General features: G+C 48.4%; 1 protein-coding gene across 1 annotated transcript in view; it reads right to left on the reverse strand.

Moving 5' to 3' along the window:
• LOC112559660 (teneurin-m-like) overlaps positions 1–12,239 on the reverse strand; it is a 163,007-nt gene extending 150,768 nt beyond the window's left edge. Inside the window, 1 exon segment of the mRNA XM_025230994.1 lies at positions 10,567–12,239. The gene's annotated coding sequence lies outside the window, so the exon portion shown is untranslated.
• Positions 12,240–16,139: the final 3,900 nt, after the last annotated feature.

Raw genomic sequence — 16,139 nt, forward strand, 5'->3', positions numbered from 1 at the left:
AGCCAAACTCTCTCTTTGAGCATACCTCGGGAATGTGAACACGTGGAATATCAGTCTCACTGTTCAAGCCGATAGAAACTGATATTTGGTCAACTGTCAGTGATACAATGTCACATGTATAAAACGTGGCACTAATCATTAGTAATAACTGCTGGCAGCATGGATCCTTGAGCACAATAGTTTATAAACATAACTGCGTTGATGCGATTTTTTGTCGGCAACTGATCGATCAGACCCTAACGACTTTATTTATTATGGCATAAAACCTTTCTTCCCCCTTTCCCCCACCAAAACAATTACTGGCCGGTCTGTAAACACCTTCCAGCTTCTGGATGGAAAGGACTAAATACATGTCACTAGAAAGATATCCACACAGTCGTCTGTATAATATACTTAAGCATTGCATATCTAGCTGCACAGCGTGAACAATGTTTCAAAGTTTCAGAGGGAGGAGGGAAAATGCAGTACAGACAAATGGACGAGAGAGAGAGAGAGGAGGATGAGAAGACAGGTCGAGAAGAGAGACATAACGGGGGAATATTGAGAACATATTGATACAGACAACTACATCTCAATGTGCTCCGTGCAGTACATTGCAGCACTTGCAACTAATCATATCATGATGTGTGACTACAGCTACAGCAACACAACTGCTGCCTCTGCACGCCCTCGGTGAGCTCTCGGCGTGGGCAGGCGTCCGCCATTGCCTGTGTGCCGCTCAGGGTTTACTCGTGAGCACGCAAAACACAATCAAGGCAGGAAGTATTTACTCTGTTCATTATTTCTCGAATGTACTTTTCAGTTAAATTCATTAAGCGCGCCGAGGCCGGCTCGGGGAAATCACACTCCCGCACACCAAAGCTGAGATCAATTTCAATGAGTCCCCTCCACCCAGCCGTTGAGCTCACAATGAAGGATGAGGCGGTGCTTGGCTCTCATCAGCTCCAGCGACAACACCTACAATCCACCGCCCTGCGGTCCAGCCCGCACATTAGTCCCTCACCAACAGGGGGACACTATCAGTCAGTTCTTGCTTCTCTCCTGTGATGCCCTCCAACACGTATTCTCGGATGAGCATCAATTAGCGAAGGTCAGTCCAGGCTGCAAGTGACAGTTATTTACCTGATTAGCGGGGTCCACAATGCAGGTGGACGTACGTCAGTGCGTGTGTGCGCGCGTACGTCCGTGAATTCGTGTGCAGCCGGGGTACACAGTGTCACACATACCACAGGAGCAGTTTGACACAGCAAGTCGAACTGGTATTTGCAAAATCTGAACATTTATCATCATTGTCTTCTTCGTTATTTTTATTTTTGTCCTTTTTGGCTTTACCTCTGATGAGGAAATTAACGACTCTACTCTAAGGTTTTCGCCTCGTCGATTTTGCACATGATGGATAGGTTTTGAATAATGGCGGGCTGCATAAACGACTTGCGAGAGACAGGGTCACAGGGGCGAGAAAGAGAGAGAGAGTTGTTGTGACGATGAGGAGACCGCCCTTATCACGAGGGGAGAGAAGCTTAGATGTTTGCAAGGGACAGAAGCTGGCCAACCCCACTTCCCCAGATTTTATCGCGAGATTTTAACGATGATTGCTTCAACTCGCGCATGCGTGCTAAAATTATTTAATACAGCGAAACACTTATCTCCAGTAATCACAAACTTGTTTATTTTTTTTCTGGCAATCTTCCAGGCGCAAAGTTTAGAAAAGTGTAACCTGAAAAGGTCAAATAGAATTTGCACACAGCTTCCAGTAAGGAAGACGATATTTAAACTCGTTTTCATCATTGCGATTTTCTGGAATCACGTGGAAAGCGCTTTTTTCCCTTTTGACGAGAATATAAATAAGCTGGGGTCACGGCAACTGTACCAGGCCACTCTCCATAGCTGGGGCAGGCGGCTCCACAGATGGCGATTTCATGAGACAAAGATTGGCATTTGCAGAGATTACAGTCGCAAACTGCCGACGATCAGCAAGTTGCGGCCCTCATCAAACTCGCTCAGCCGATGACCAAGAGGAAGCCGGTGGCCCTCATCACTCATATAAGCACACGTTATCATTTTTGAATATTGTCATCTTTGTCATCTTTTCGATAGGCCAGTTCGTTCGACTGGTTAAAATGTATACCCTTTGACTTGTCAAGCACCATTAACTTCCTACACTGACCACACGATAGCCTGTTGGTAAGAGTGCTCTCCCTGCACGCTTGATAACTTGACGATAACAAAGATAAATATATCATAGCTCTGAATGTGTGTACGTCACGGTGGTGGTGAGACGGTCGTGGCACGGTGAGAGGAAAGTCACAGGCGTGGCCCTCGGCAGCAGTCAAGTGCTGTGCTCAGAAAGAAAGCACTGGCTTGATGGTATTGACTCAAAGGCCTGTTATGAGCTCCTGCCAGTCACGTGACGTAGAGAGCGCCACCTCCTTGATCTTCGCCTCGTCACTTCCGTCCAGCGGCTAAGTAGTCCCCCTCCTCCCCGCCCCACAACCACCGCCGCTGCCCTTCAAGCCCTGGACCAAACGCGAGTCTAACGATGCACTTCACTTGTAATTGGCCCCCAAGCGGTCGCCATGCTGATCTGCATCTCACTTGTTTTCCCATCAGGCCTAGAGTCTCTCAGCAAAGGGGATGAGTCAGTCAGTCGTGGAAGTCAACGCTCTCTACAGTTACCATAGTCACTGCAATGAGTAACCAGGATGTCATATCACGATGTGGACTCTCGCCACAGCCTCGTCAGGACGTGGTCATCGTCCACTGGGATGTTTACAGCTCGCGACAGACAAGTTTCAAAGGTCATCGCACGGAACCAGCGACTACCACAACTTTGTCCTGCACTGTAGCCCAAGCTTCTAATCATCAATACCCTCAGCCTTCGGGACTTGCCCTCTGGGACAGGATGTTATCAAAGACAATGAAGGCCTCGGGGATTTGTATTATTCAGGTGTTCTCAGTGGCCTCTGTTATAAAATTCTCTCTGTCGCAAGACTCTACTTCTGTAATGCAGTAAGACTTGCTCAGGTTTCACGGTTCTATAAAACTGCCGACATTTCGATGTTCTCAAAGTCTCGCAGACTATAGCAGCTAAAAAAAAAAACCTCTCGGTTTCTGGTTGAAAACGTTATTTTAGAAAAAAAGTATTTTTGTTTCAGTTCTTTCCTTGAAGAGTGTGTAAGATCATATTACTGTAGGTTCATCCATGATTATCGGTCTCACGGACACACACACACAGGTATCCCACCAAGATGTGAGAGCACGTAAATAAATGTCACTTGTAGCCTGGACTGACCTTTGTGCTTACACTGGGGGATACGTGTTGGAGGCAATCACGACAGACAAGCAGGAGCTGACTGATAGTGTCCCCTGTTGGTGAGCACTACTCACTACTGTGCTGGCTCGACCGAAGGGTGGTGGATTCGTTGTGTTGTCGCTGGAGTTGATGAGAGCAAATTAACACGCCCACCCACGCAGAAACAATCAAACACACACGCGAACGCACATACAAACACATAAACTCGCGCAAACGCATTTGAACAAGTAGTTACGAAACGAAGATGAGACAATTCACACAGCAATGTTATGACTCTTTGTATTAGAAACTGCAAAATATGAATGCAAGGTGTCTGAATGTTTTACTCATGTTCGACAGTCACATAAGAATTAGCGACCTCTGGCTCTTGTACCCACTGGTAGTCTGGAAAAAATATTTGCAAACCGTTCTTCATTTGCTAAAGGTCTTGCCACAAAGGGAGACTGAGTTCATAGTTAATACCATAAATTCAGTGGTATGTGGAACAGTGTGCCACAGAAGTTCCTGCATGGGGGCCCCCAGACAAAACGGATGAGCTCTACTCAGCAAGTGGCTGCTGCTGCTCCCGCGTGACGAGCGCTTGTTGGCCGAGACAAAATGGAGCGTGAAGACTCGACAAGACTCGGCAAGTAGCCGCCAGCAGCTTGTCCTGCGTGGCGAGCCAACGACTACCTCGCTGTACCAGGCACCTTTCCCTGGCTGCCGGACAGAACCAATCTACGGGTGTGCGTGCAGAGGTAGAGATAGTGGTGGTGTGGGGTGGGTGGGGCATGGATAAGTGAGGCGACCAGGCGGCGGACTAATTCTCTCCCTTGCTGCGAGAGAATGAAATTACTGCACACCTACCCATCGCTGCCACCCCGCTCACCTCCCCCCCCCGTCTAACTTCCGCCTTCCCTCGGTCCTGGGACTTGCTGGGACTGCGAGGATCTCTGGGACTCCCAGGCGTAAGAAGCCCGGATGGCAGAACTGACAAATTATTCACTCGCCGCGGACGCGTGTGGGAGGCACGTGCGTCACGCTAGAGTTGCTGGCCATTACACGTGTCCTCGCCCCTCCCTCCTCACTGATAAGCAGAAGGCGAGGAGACGGTGGGTCACTGCGAACAGGAGAAACAGAGGGAGGAGGGTGGGTGAGCCGGAAGGGTGGCAACCACCTAGAAGTTTCCAGCTGCCGTGGCCTGTTGCACGCGACGGCCTGTAAGCTGTCCTTGAATGAACTTGCTCGGGGTTGTTCAAATCCACCAATCTTTCTGGCAAGTCTAGGTGGTGGCTGCTGTCAAGTGGTTTGGTGGGGGTGGGACTGGGGCATAAACTATGGTTCGCAGGTGTGGTGTGTGTAGAGCTGCTCTGGCTCCAGGTATACGATGGAGACCGAGTCGTAGTGAAAGTGGATAAAGGTCAGGGTTCACGAGAGGACGCAGAGTTGACGTGAAGAGGGAGCCGCTCGTGGGGGGGAAGGTACAACGAGCTGTCACAGAGTTCAATGCTTTGCTTGGTCATCTCAACATGCAAGGCCACAGATATAGATTTTGACACATCTGTCGAACGAAGCCTAAATTATGAACTGTCCACAAACATTCAAACAAACACAAGCAACTTGCAGTTCTTTCAGTTAAAACGCTGGTCTGTGCAAATACTCGCTGAATTAGGGGAGTAGGGGGGGGTAGTGTTACGACATACCAACGAGTAACAGTTAATTAATTAAAGACCTGCAAGCTCTTGACACAACTGTCGTCGTCTGGGAGGAAACGTGAGAAGCCTAGTGGTTACAGCAACGATATCTGAACCCAAAGACTCATGAATTAGCCAGGTTCGATACCCGTGTGTGACGGAGCGGATACTTGAAAAGGGGTTCCCAAAGGATGAAAATCAGGGAAGGGCGAGGAAAAAAGTATGCGGACAAAACACGAGACATCCGGCAAGCCATCAAACTAGACCCAGGACTACATGTGAAAATTGTGGGGAAAAAAAACCAAAACAAACCAAGCATTTCCCTATTCACCCCGCAGCCCATATTAACATCCAACCAAGTCAATCAGGACAGATGTCTGAAAACATCCCCAGGTATCCACGGGACCGCTGGGTTGTGGCCTGTAGGCTTCGAAACTGGGGGGCAATTACACACCTGCTGACCGGCCGGCATGTGACACGACAGCAACATCGATCCCCACGTCTGGCGGTTCCAGACGACTGAGCGTAAGACTAGAAAGGGAGTGAGAGGGAAGGGAGAGGGGAGTCATGTGGAGAAGAAAAGAAAAGAAGAAAAAGAATAGTTTGTTGAATGTCGAGGGCCACTCGCCGTGACACGAGCTCAGGCTCCGGCATCGAGTACCCGGCTGCTCGCTAGCCTGGCGACCTATCGTTTTGTGTGACGGGTGGACGGGTGGACGGGTGAACGGATAGCCAGCTGAATGGAAAACAAGGTTCGGATTTTAGTCACGAGGGCTGCTACTTCACAGTCCATTCACATGTCGGCCTTTCGAAAGGCAATAAGATTAACAATTGTTTATTAACCACGCTGATAGCATAAGCCTAACAAAGTGCGTTTTCACAGCCAGTCCTCGCCCTAGAGAGGAACAAGACAATAACACTGGAACAACATGCATGCACACGAAATGCGAGAGAGATTAAGAGAAAATTATTGGGTTTGTGGGTTTTTCGCGAAGTGCACTAAGCCCTAACAAGTAAGTCGGAAATGTTTCGAGTAGGTTTTCATGCCAACAAATGCCACTGCAGTCTTATTCTCTCTGACAGTGTGTTTGTGTGTGTGTGTGTGTCGGAGAGAGAGTGGTGGGTGAAGGGAGAACAGAGAATACATCCTGTCTATTCAACCTTGTAACAAGAACTTTGTGTAAGTAAAGAGACCCGCTGGCATCTTACTTATATTTAGCCCTGTCCTGTAAGTAAAGAGAGAGCCGACGAGCTGCCGTAGTTAAATCGGAGGATAATGAACACCGGATAACGATCGTCGGACAAAGTGCTCGGCACAGGCTGCTGATCTTTCCTCCTTTGTGCACGTTCGTAAAGAAAGGAAACAAGAGATTGAAAAAAGAACTAGCAATCTGAGGTTCCAAGGCTGGAATGACTAGCAAATAAGTTGTGGGCGTCTCTGGAAGACTACAGACGATGGTGTTGAGCCAAGCCATACAACGCACAATGGCTTCGATATTTTTCATTCGTAAATTTGCTAAGGACAGGTTTGGAGGGGAAAAGCCAAGAAAGATTCATCGGTGTCGACATGCATCGCGATTTCGGGCACATTTTCCCATCCTTTCCCACCCATTGGAGTGTCCACGTGGCCGGAAAAAATGTAAACAAGCGATTTCATGAGCAGCAATAAAACCTCAAAAGAATCCACCACTGCTCGCGGCTCGTCTGCAAAGCCTGCAAGGATGAGACCTTTTGTGGCCAGGGGGAGGAAAGACTGAAGAACGAGATGGGGGGCTTTAGTGTGGTGGGAAAGACCGCGAGGATTGTGACCAGCCTGCTGGGAAATCAACACAGACTTGTTGTCGTTGCCTCCTCCCTCCTGCTCCCCGCCACAGCTGACGAACCCTCCCCATAATCCTACCACCATCGAGTTTTTTTTTCTCGTCCCTTCCCTCTCCCTTCGGCCCTTCAGGACCCGCCTTTTACAACATAATCATGTCGACACTTTCTTAGGTTTCGCACCCACCCACGCCGAAGAGTTACCAACAAATACCGAAGAGATTGAAATTTATGAGTGTGCGGGGCGGAGGATGTGAAGGTTGACTAAAATGGAGGAAACAGACTACAGACAAGTAGGGGTTACAAAAACAGTCTGTGATTGGAGGAAGAAGGTTCAGCATGCCCACAGTGCGGAAACAAGGGCATGCAGCAAGTATGTCACGCGGCCAGTCGCCTCCCCTGCCGCGTGGTCGTGACGGCCCCATGCGACCTGCTGATGGCAGCAGCGCCGACGATAAGCTAGGGCCGGGGACCGGCTTGCATGAAGAGGTCGTATCTCCTTCTCCCACCCATAACTGCATCCGTTTATTTTTCAGGAAGCAGGATCCCTCAAGCCACTTTTATGCAAGCATGAAAGGGAGATAAACCTGCTCGCAAGCGTTCGTTATCTCCTCTCCGTACATAAAACCGGCCATAAATTTCGGCGGGAGAAGGCTCACCACAGGCTCGCCACTCTCCGAAGGGAGAGAGAGAGAGATATGAAGGCTGAGACATCGCGACCTCGGGTGCACACACGACAACATACGGGCGTTTGAGGCAGGCCGGAGGTCGCTTCTGTGGTGTTCTCATTTGCTCTCTACGCGAGGGAACATTTCACACGTGTAAATGGCGTCCCTCGTGCCCAGTACCATGTCACGTGACAAGTCTCACCCAGACCACCCGCCACGTCTCGCTGCGTTTCTTCTGCGGAAGGATTTTCTGAACCATGTTGGTCGAGTTTTCGGAATTCCGTCTCAGTTTATGGCGACTTTCCAGCACACAAGTTAGATATATAATTGATAAATGAATATTTTCCTATTTTTCAACATGTTAAAAATGTTGCTGCCTGCTTCCTCCTTAATCTAGTGTTTTTGCTTTTGTTTACTAACTTTATTACAGAATATTAGATAATCTAGCTTATGTTACAATTCTTTATTATTTATAAGCTCCTTGCAAAAAACAAAAAAAAAACAAAACAAAACAAAAAAAAAAAAGCAAAAACAAAAACAAAACAAAACCGAAAACAAACAAAACAAACAAACAAACAAAACAAAAAAACCAACTAAAAAGTATTTATTAATGTATGAAGAATGTATCTTTTCGTGTTATCTTTGCCTGTTGTGATGAATAGTTTGTTCGCTGTGTTTTCAGCCTGCCCGTCATCGTTCATTTCGCTGTTCTGACTGTAGAGACTGTAGAACATTGTTCCAGTGCACAACAGATTGTGTTGACCAATTTCGTTTCTTTCAGTCCCAGCATGCATTATTAATAGCAGTGACAGTTCAAAGGGTTTGTGAAGTGTTCGGGTGCACAGTTGGCGTGGGCTGGGTACCTGTGCACGCGACTAGAGGCGAGCAGCAGGTAGTAAAGCCATCATGATACACAGGTCGTACGGTTGTTGTCAGGTGTGAGAGTCCAAACCGACAGTAACGAGCGCTTGGTGTCCAGAACCCTCCTCACAGCTACATTCAGGTCCCCCTAATGCCTGGTGCACCTCCCGCTGCTCTGCTGGAGCATTCTTCAAAGGGTCTATTGATATACAGTTGAGATTCTTGTTGTTTTCCAACCGCAATATAAAAAATTAATTACTGGGGGTTTCAAGGACCGATAGGAGAGAGACACACAAACACACATCATTGTTTATGTGAGGGTCTTATCGTGATCTTACTCCATGATCATTGCATTGATTATTGTTTTATAATGTCAAATTGCCTTTATGATACTTGATAAGATTGACAAGTATCTTCATTTCCAGTTTATTACAAAATGTTTTATGCCTTTGCTCTTTAAGTTTGTGTTTTTACATTCTCTAGCTCCTGCGTGGTAAATTTCCCTTAACTGACTTGTACTGTTTTATGTGGTTTGTATTTCTGTACGTGATACGGACTGTTTTACCTGATTTCAATTCATTTAGGTGATTTATGCACTTTTTAAAGGAATTAAAATATTGCTACAGTTAATGTAAAACACATTCCTCAACCGCATTTCGTGAAATAAACAGAAGTAAATAACCAAAACAGTACCAAACTGTAGAGTACTCAATAATGAGAGTAAGTTCAATAAAGTTCTGGTGCCTGTGGAGACAAGAGTTTGTGTGTAGTGCTCGGCAGTCGTTGGTGCACATCGCCATGTGTAAGTTCAAGTCCCGTGAAACTTGTTGGGACCGTCCATCGCAGCTAATATGAGAGTCAGTGGGAGAGCAACAAGAAAGTTTCAGTTCCTGTTTCAGGATTTTGTTATGAGGACGTGCGGATAAATGTGGGGTTTGTTGTTTGTTTTTTTTTTTTTTTGGGCGGCTTGAATTAAATAAGGCTTTCTTTCCGACTGGCACCCTTTAAAGTGAGATTGGTATGCCTCGGTTCATAGATGTTTCAGGTGAAAACAGTGAATGTGAATGCACGTGCTGTCTAAGAATGGCGAGTTCACACGCCGACACCAAGATGTGACCAGGGTCCATTACAGTTCAGCCCAGTCAGTGGACAGTCATAAACTACTTCAACCGTTCACAACAAAATTAAATTAATTACCGTCACATTCTAGTTTGACCATTCCATCGAAATTTAAGCTTCTTGACTGCAAATATTATGTCAAGTTTCAGGAAAGCTGCTCCTATTATACGATTTTTAAAACTGGTAGGCAAACTATACATTTTGTAGGACAGATTCTTCGTAGTTCTTACTGATAGTTTTGTTGTGATACTCGAAACAAGGCGGAGAAGAGAGAAAGAATAATTAACAAAAAGAAACAAAAAGCGATAATTTATTTTAGTGGTTTTTTTTTTTGTTCCCCCAGAAGCGATGGTATTGTGTGAGGAACAAAACAGCATATCGGGTCTCTAGCTAACCAGGCGTGACGGGCCCGTAGCTACCTAACCTCGCGTATTAACTGCCGAGGTAAGAAGCCAAGCGTGTCCGGTCCCTTACCACGCGATGAAGCGTGTCTCGTCAGTGCTGGAGGCACCCAGGGTGGAGGCATCCCGAGCGGCTAATAAACCGCACCACACTGAGCGTGACCACTCGCTGATCGCGCATCTGTTCCGCCCTCATCACAGACTCGTCCCGCCGACAAATGTGTTGGAAAACAAACGAGCCAGGCATGGAAATTGGTTGTCTAATACTCCGGGGGTTGGAGAGTCGGACAGGGTGAGAGAAGCAATCATGGGAGGTGTGAATTAATTTGAGGTATTGGTGACTCACGTGACTATACTGATCACTCACTCACCACTACCCTCCACCCTTCTGTTAGTATACCAGCGCGTTCGTCTTTCAATGTCGAGAAGGAAGGAACGGTAGATAGCGACACAAAAACTGAAGGAAACTGCGTCGTGAGAGATGTGAATCCCTCTCCCCTCCCGTAGATGTTTTGTTCAAATACCCTTGTCTCTGCTAGTCCGCCCTTGATTCTTGTGTCTGTACTCAACCGTTCGCTTGCTGACAACTAAAAAAAGACCTTTTGTGTTTGTTTATTTACCTCCATGTTTATTTGTTTTGTTTTGCTGTTTGATGGATGGTCCTTTGCTGTGAGCGAGAGGCAGCAGTACAGGTGTAAGAACACTTCACTCACCTGAAAGAAATGAAATCCACAGTTCTGGTCGGAATCACACAAACTCCATCACACGTCCATGTCACAAGAAGGAAGGGGAGGGGAGTGGCAACTCCGGTAAGTCCACTCACTCGTTCACCCGCGGTCAAAATACGGCGTCTGCAGAGAAGAGAGAAAAAAAGTCAATGGTTTCTCTCCGTCTCTACACCAGAATCCACAAGCTTCCACAAGAATCAGTCAACATGTTAATCACTGGATGAGAAAAAGAGAAAAATAACTTGTATCTGTGATCATCTCGCTTGCGGGTTCGTTTGTTTGGATTTTTTTTCTTCTCTCTCTCTGTCTCTCCTCTTCTGGCCGACCTAGTCTAATTTACATGTCTTTGAATTCACTTCCTTGCAGGGAAAGCAACTCGTGTGGAGAATCTGACAGCGTTTCACTCCCTTGTGGACTCACATGTAGCTGTGACCGCCAGCCGTCTGTGACTGACAACACTGCAGTCCGTTAATAAGTCGCTTCCAGTCCAGATCATATACTTGGCCAACATATCAAAAGGAGAGGATGGTTCTTCATCTCTGCCTTTCTGCTGCCGCTGGCTTCACTCCAGTTGTGGTAGGTGGGAGGGAGGGAGCGGGCTGTGGGCGCGCGCCAGAGAGAGACTCCCGACACCCCTGGAGGATGCGGCGTTCATGCTATTCTCCTCTCGAGAGCCGGAGTGAGGTGGCGGAGGCGCACGGGGAGAACACCAGGCTGCTGTGGCGGCTGCGACTCACTCACTCACTTCCATACCCACGCCTGCCCCAAGGAGGAGGAGGAGGTGGTGGGTGAGTAGAGGAGGGGGAGGCTGGGAGCATTACAAAAGAACACGAGTGCCACGCGATGCCGGGGAATGGGGAATGGGGAAAGAGGAGAAAGTTCTGCCCTCCTCGTCGTCTTACGTGCCGCTTGCGTTACCGCGGTTCCAGTATTCCACGGCGGTCATCGCACGTGCATCAGCATGCTGCGCCTGATTTTAAACACTCCCTCGAGTCGCATTCAGCATTTCAGACGAGGCAGAAGACGAGACACCTGGGCCTGTTTCCCTCCGCCTTGGGACATTCCGCGTCCGTCAAAAAACAAAAACAAAAAAAAAGAAAAAACTTTTACCCAAAGTTGTTAAATTACTTCACTTTAAAAACAACAAAACGTCCTCGGCATGTCTCACCACAAAACACTCTTCATGTCCGGGGCCAAAACTTGTTTTCTTCGGGTGTGAACACAGACGACGATTGATGCGAAGAAGAGTTGGTCGGCGACGTTGTGGCAGTTGTTGCTGGCAACAACAGGTACCAGGAGAACACAAGTGCAGCGGCAACTGCAGGTACAGACAAGGGCACCCCAGCTCGTGTGTGGCATTCACAGCAAACTGGTATCGGCAGAGCGATGTCAACAGGCCGTGTGGTCGGCCCACGTGTGTGTGTGTGAGTGAGAGGAGTGCGTGCGCCGCGCCGTACAGACCCCGAGCACGAGCAGAGTGGCGAGAGAGCGCGCTTGACGCTACGCCAGCCCCCAGTCGTACTGCCGGCGGCGGCTGCTGCTGCTGTTGTTGCTGGTGATGCGGCACGGCCTGGCGGGGCTGCGAGACAGCGCGCGCTGACTTCCAGGCTGTGTGTACCACCCGGTGCTACCCTCTCTCGAGACAGTGTGTGTGTGTGCGTGCGCACGCGCACCTCCTTACGCACTTGCTCGTACAGACAGCATCTGATACGATTCTTTTTTCTTTTTCATTAACACGCACGTACGCACGCTCGCACAGACACTAAATGTAAAAAAAGTCTCCTTGCCTATTTTCTCCTTCATGCATATCCATGCACGCGCGCGCACATAACTAACACACACAAAGAAAAAACAGCTTGTGTAATGCTCTTTCTTGCAAGCTCACCCTTTCAAACACTCGTTCACAGATGGAGAAAGAACAAAGAGTGAACACGATACCCCAGGCAATGTGACGCACCATTACACCGCTTCGACACACGTGTGCACGCACGCTCATAACAGGCAATGCTTAGAGACCATAACCACACACGCACAGACCGACAGAGACGACGGGACATGTGTTCAGGCTCAGTGGGTATCAAGGACCCACGGTACCGAACCCCGGTGTAGTCTTCCAAGCGTGACATGTCAAGTTTTTTTTTTTATCAAGCTGTTGCGGCCTCCACAAACCTTTTCCACGATTAACCCTCTCCACACTCCACACACGCATCTACGTGAGGCGCCCGGTACTACGGTGTTTAAAACACTCGCTTGTAACCACAGAAGTGAGAGGTGTGAGGTTCGGGTCTCGTCTCGGGACACTCACTGTATGTGACTATGTGGCACCTATTGGCCGACAAGGAGAAGAAAACGAGAGGATGAATGAATACGAAAGCATCCTGCTTCATGTAAACAGAAGAAGATCGCACACTACCTTGTGTCAACGCTCAACAAAAAGTCCTGCCTGGATGTGAGCAGTACAGGATGACATGCGACAGGTGAAGGCTAGCATGACAATATCCTCTCCGTGTGTAAGCTAACAAAGTATCCTGCCTGGATGTCAACGCTAACAGTCCAGTATGCGTCACAGAAGAAAAGAAAGAAAAAGAGAGGCATCCTGTCTGGGTGCTAACACTAACAGGATAGGCAACATCATCATTGCCCTCCATCAGTCCATCTCCACACAGCCTGGATCTCCTCAAGTTGAAAGCTTAAAGGCTATACAAAAGTTTATTCTTTTCTTTCGCCTTTCTTTTCCTCACTCCGTATGTTTTCTTTTTCAGTCGTCCAGCTACAGTTGTCTTTTTGTCGTCCATGAACTGGCACGCAGTCCTGTCTTTATTTCTGTCTGTATTTGTTGCTAGGTGGCGCTGCACGTGTGGCGTGGTCATTAGCGCCTTTGACGACTGCCAGACACAAAGTCCTGTCTGTCTCTGTCCGTCCTGTCTGTCGCCCTCACCTTAGTGCACCGCCGCACTGCCAGCCATTAGCGCTGCATCTTCATCGCCGCCCTGGCAAATCGCAAGTCAGTCGGTAAGTTTCTCGGCACAGGTCAATAGGTCACACATGCCCCACCCATTGGAGTTCTAGCAACAGGAGCAGCGGAGACTTTCACAAACGAATTCACCCCAGGCCGGCAAACAGCCACAGGAATCAACAAGAGATCAGAGATGCAGGTCGATGGATTCCTGTACCCCCCTAACCATACACCCCTCCTCACAGCCTCCAGTATTGTGTGGACTTGAAGTGCAGCTGGTGAAGGAGGCGGGAGGAACAAAAAGCATGTCTGTAAGAATTTCCGTAATATGATGCCCCCGTGGGCTCAGGGCTTAGATAATGTGTTAGTGTGGGTGTGTACGGAAATAAACAAACAAAATCATTTATAAATGGACGGCAAAAATATTTGAAAGAGTTATGTTTGGTGTTTAAATTAAATCATCAATATAAACGACGATGATGATAATGATGATGACAACGATGATGATATGATAATGAAGACTCATGATGATAATGATGATGACGATGATGGACTCCACAATCACTGACTATATTAGGAGTCTAAGAACAGCTACCAGAGGTAACAACAAAAGGAGTGTAATGGAGGTAGCAACAAAGCCAGTCCGTTACCCTCCCATCGCCACTGCCACCACCACCACCACAGGAATCAATATATCGGTTGCTCACAGCTTCACTCAAGAAATAATTTAGCAAGTAGACTAAACATTGGTGACTACGGATCCTCTTAGTCTGAGCCAAGATCGCACATTCACCGAATGCATGGCGTGTAGCGTTGTTGACCTCGGCAGCCTGTAGTCTATATTCGGCATCTCAACTCGGAGGAGGGTGCAAAAAAAATAATAATAATAAAAAGCTTTAAGGAGTGCTTGGTTAGTGGTTGTTAACTCCCCCCGAGGCGGTCACATCTCTGGCACCTACTGAGGCCCTAACTGCGCGATAAGTGGTTTTCAATGAAACAAAAGAGCAATGACCCGTGTCCGTGGTTGTACACTTGTCTGGCACTGACCTACAAGAGTTCAAGGCTGGCTAGGAGCGGTCACTGTTCCAAAGTCAAAATCTTAGAGATCAGGCGCAGAGAAAATTCAGGAACTTCACGGACTGAAAATCAAACCTCCAGAGACGAACAATCGATAGGGAAGCCGTTTTCACTCAAATGTTTATTGAAAGATATTGTCTCCACGGTTTTCTTTTTAGAGTGCTAAAATTTGATGTGTGGACCATCGCCTGTGTGTGTGTGTGTGTGTGCACGAGGGCGCAGGGACGCTCAGGCCTGCAACCATTGATTCGTAAATGGGATATAGTACGTTCGTCTTATTACATATATTATCAGCTATCTTCGATGGTCTGTGCTAGGTCATCATGGCAGTCATAGTAAACCATGAGATGTTCTACCCTTCATGGCTGTGGCCGCAGGACGCAGTGACGGCGCCGCCTGTGGTGTACTTAGTGTTCAGGCGGCAGCGGACTGTCGTACGGCAGGCGGAGGTTGGGGCTGTGTGCACGACTGGTCTGTAGGTGCCCACAGTCTGACAAACACCAGCATAAACTACACCTGCTTGGCGCAAGCCAGTCTCTGGCAGTGTTCACATATGGTTGCAGGTGGCAAACACTTGTTGGTAGTTGCTTCTCTGGACGTCACCTCAGGTGGCTGTTGATGTGCACCCTGTACTAGCTAACACCCAGCTCCGCCGTCTACTGGCCACTCACAAGCCCACGGTGTGGTCAGATGCAGCATGGAAGACCATGGTTCTTCTCGGCAGTTCTGCTCACCCTCAGACCTCTACGCCGACGTGGCATAGCTGGTCCTTGAGTTAACTGCTGTTGCACCTGAGTTTTCACCTGCACCGTTAGCAGTAGCAGTAAGTTGCTGGTGGAAGAAGCGACGAAGGCGGGGCTTTACGGGAGGGTGTTGGAGGGAGGGGGAGTCCTGCCACAGGTGCGTGACGGTGCAGATTCGCGGCTTTTTCCATCTCCCCCCCAACCCTCCCTCGACTTCAAGTGCTAGCCTTATCAACCGCCTGTTCATTAGCTGATTCGTCAACAAATCAGATTTAATCGCTGCCGCGAGCGTTGGCACTGCCATTCCAATAAGCCTTCCACATCGTTAGCTGAAAATTACAACTCCTCGTCCCGACAAAGCCGGCCTTGTGACCTTTCGTTCAGCCTTTGCAAAGTCGAAGACTGGGACCCTTCTGGCACTGAGTGCATCCGCTGCCGCCCGCCACCAGGATGCCTGCGACACACGCTGACACGCTGCCACCTGGATCGCGTGGCTCGTGGAGGCTAAACGAGCTTTTTCAAGATCAATGGCTACTAGCAGCGTGTAACTACTCCCTTGGCTAATCAGATGGCTCGGCTCCAGTACCGCCAGGAATGTTGGCAGAGGTGAGATTTTCATCCCCGGGTTCTCTTCAACATTCTTCCTCGAATTTCCAGCAGCTTGTCGACATCACCCAGACGGGAGCCAGGTCAGAGACGAACCTGCCGTACCCCAGTCGTGACAGTCGTGTGGCAGTAGTCGCAGTCACGGGGACAACTTTACAAGCTCTACGCTTTCCGAA

This window comes from Pomacea canaliculata, linkage group LG3 (genome assembly GCF_003073045.1).
Source record: "Pomacea canaliculata isolate SZHN2017 linkage group LG3, ASM307304v1, whole genome shotgun sequence".
In the NCBI taxonomy this organism is placed as follows: Eukaryota; Metazoa; Mollusca; class Gastropoda; order Architaenioglossa; family Ampullariidae; genus Pomacea; species Pomacea canaliculata.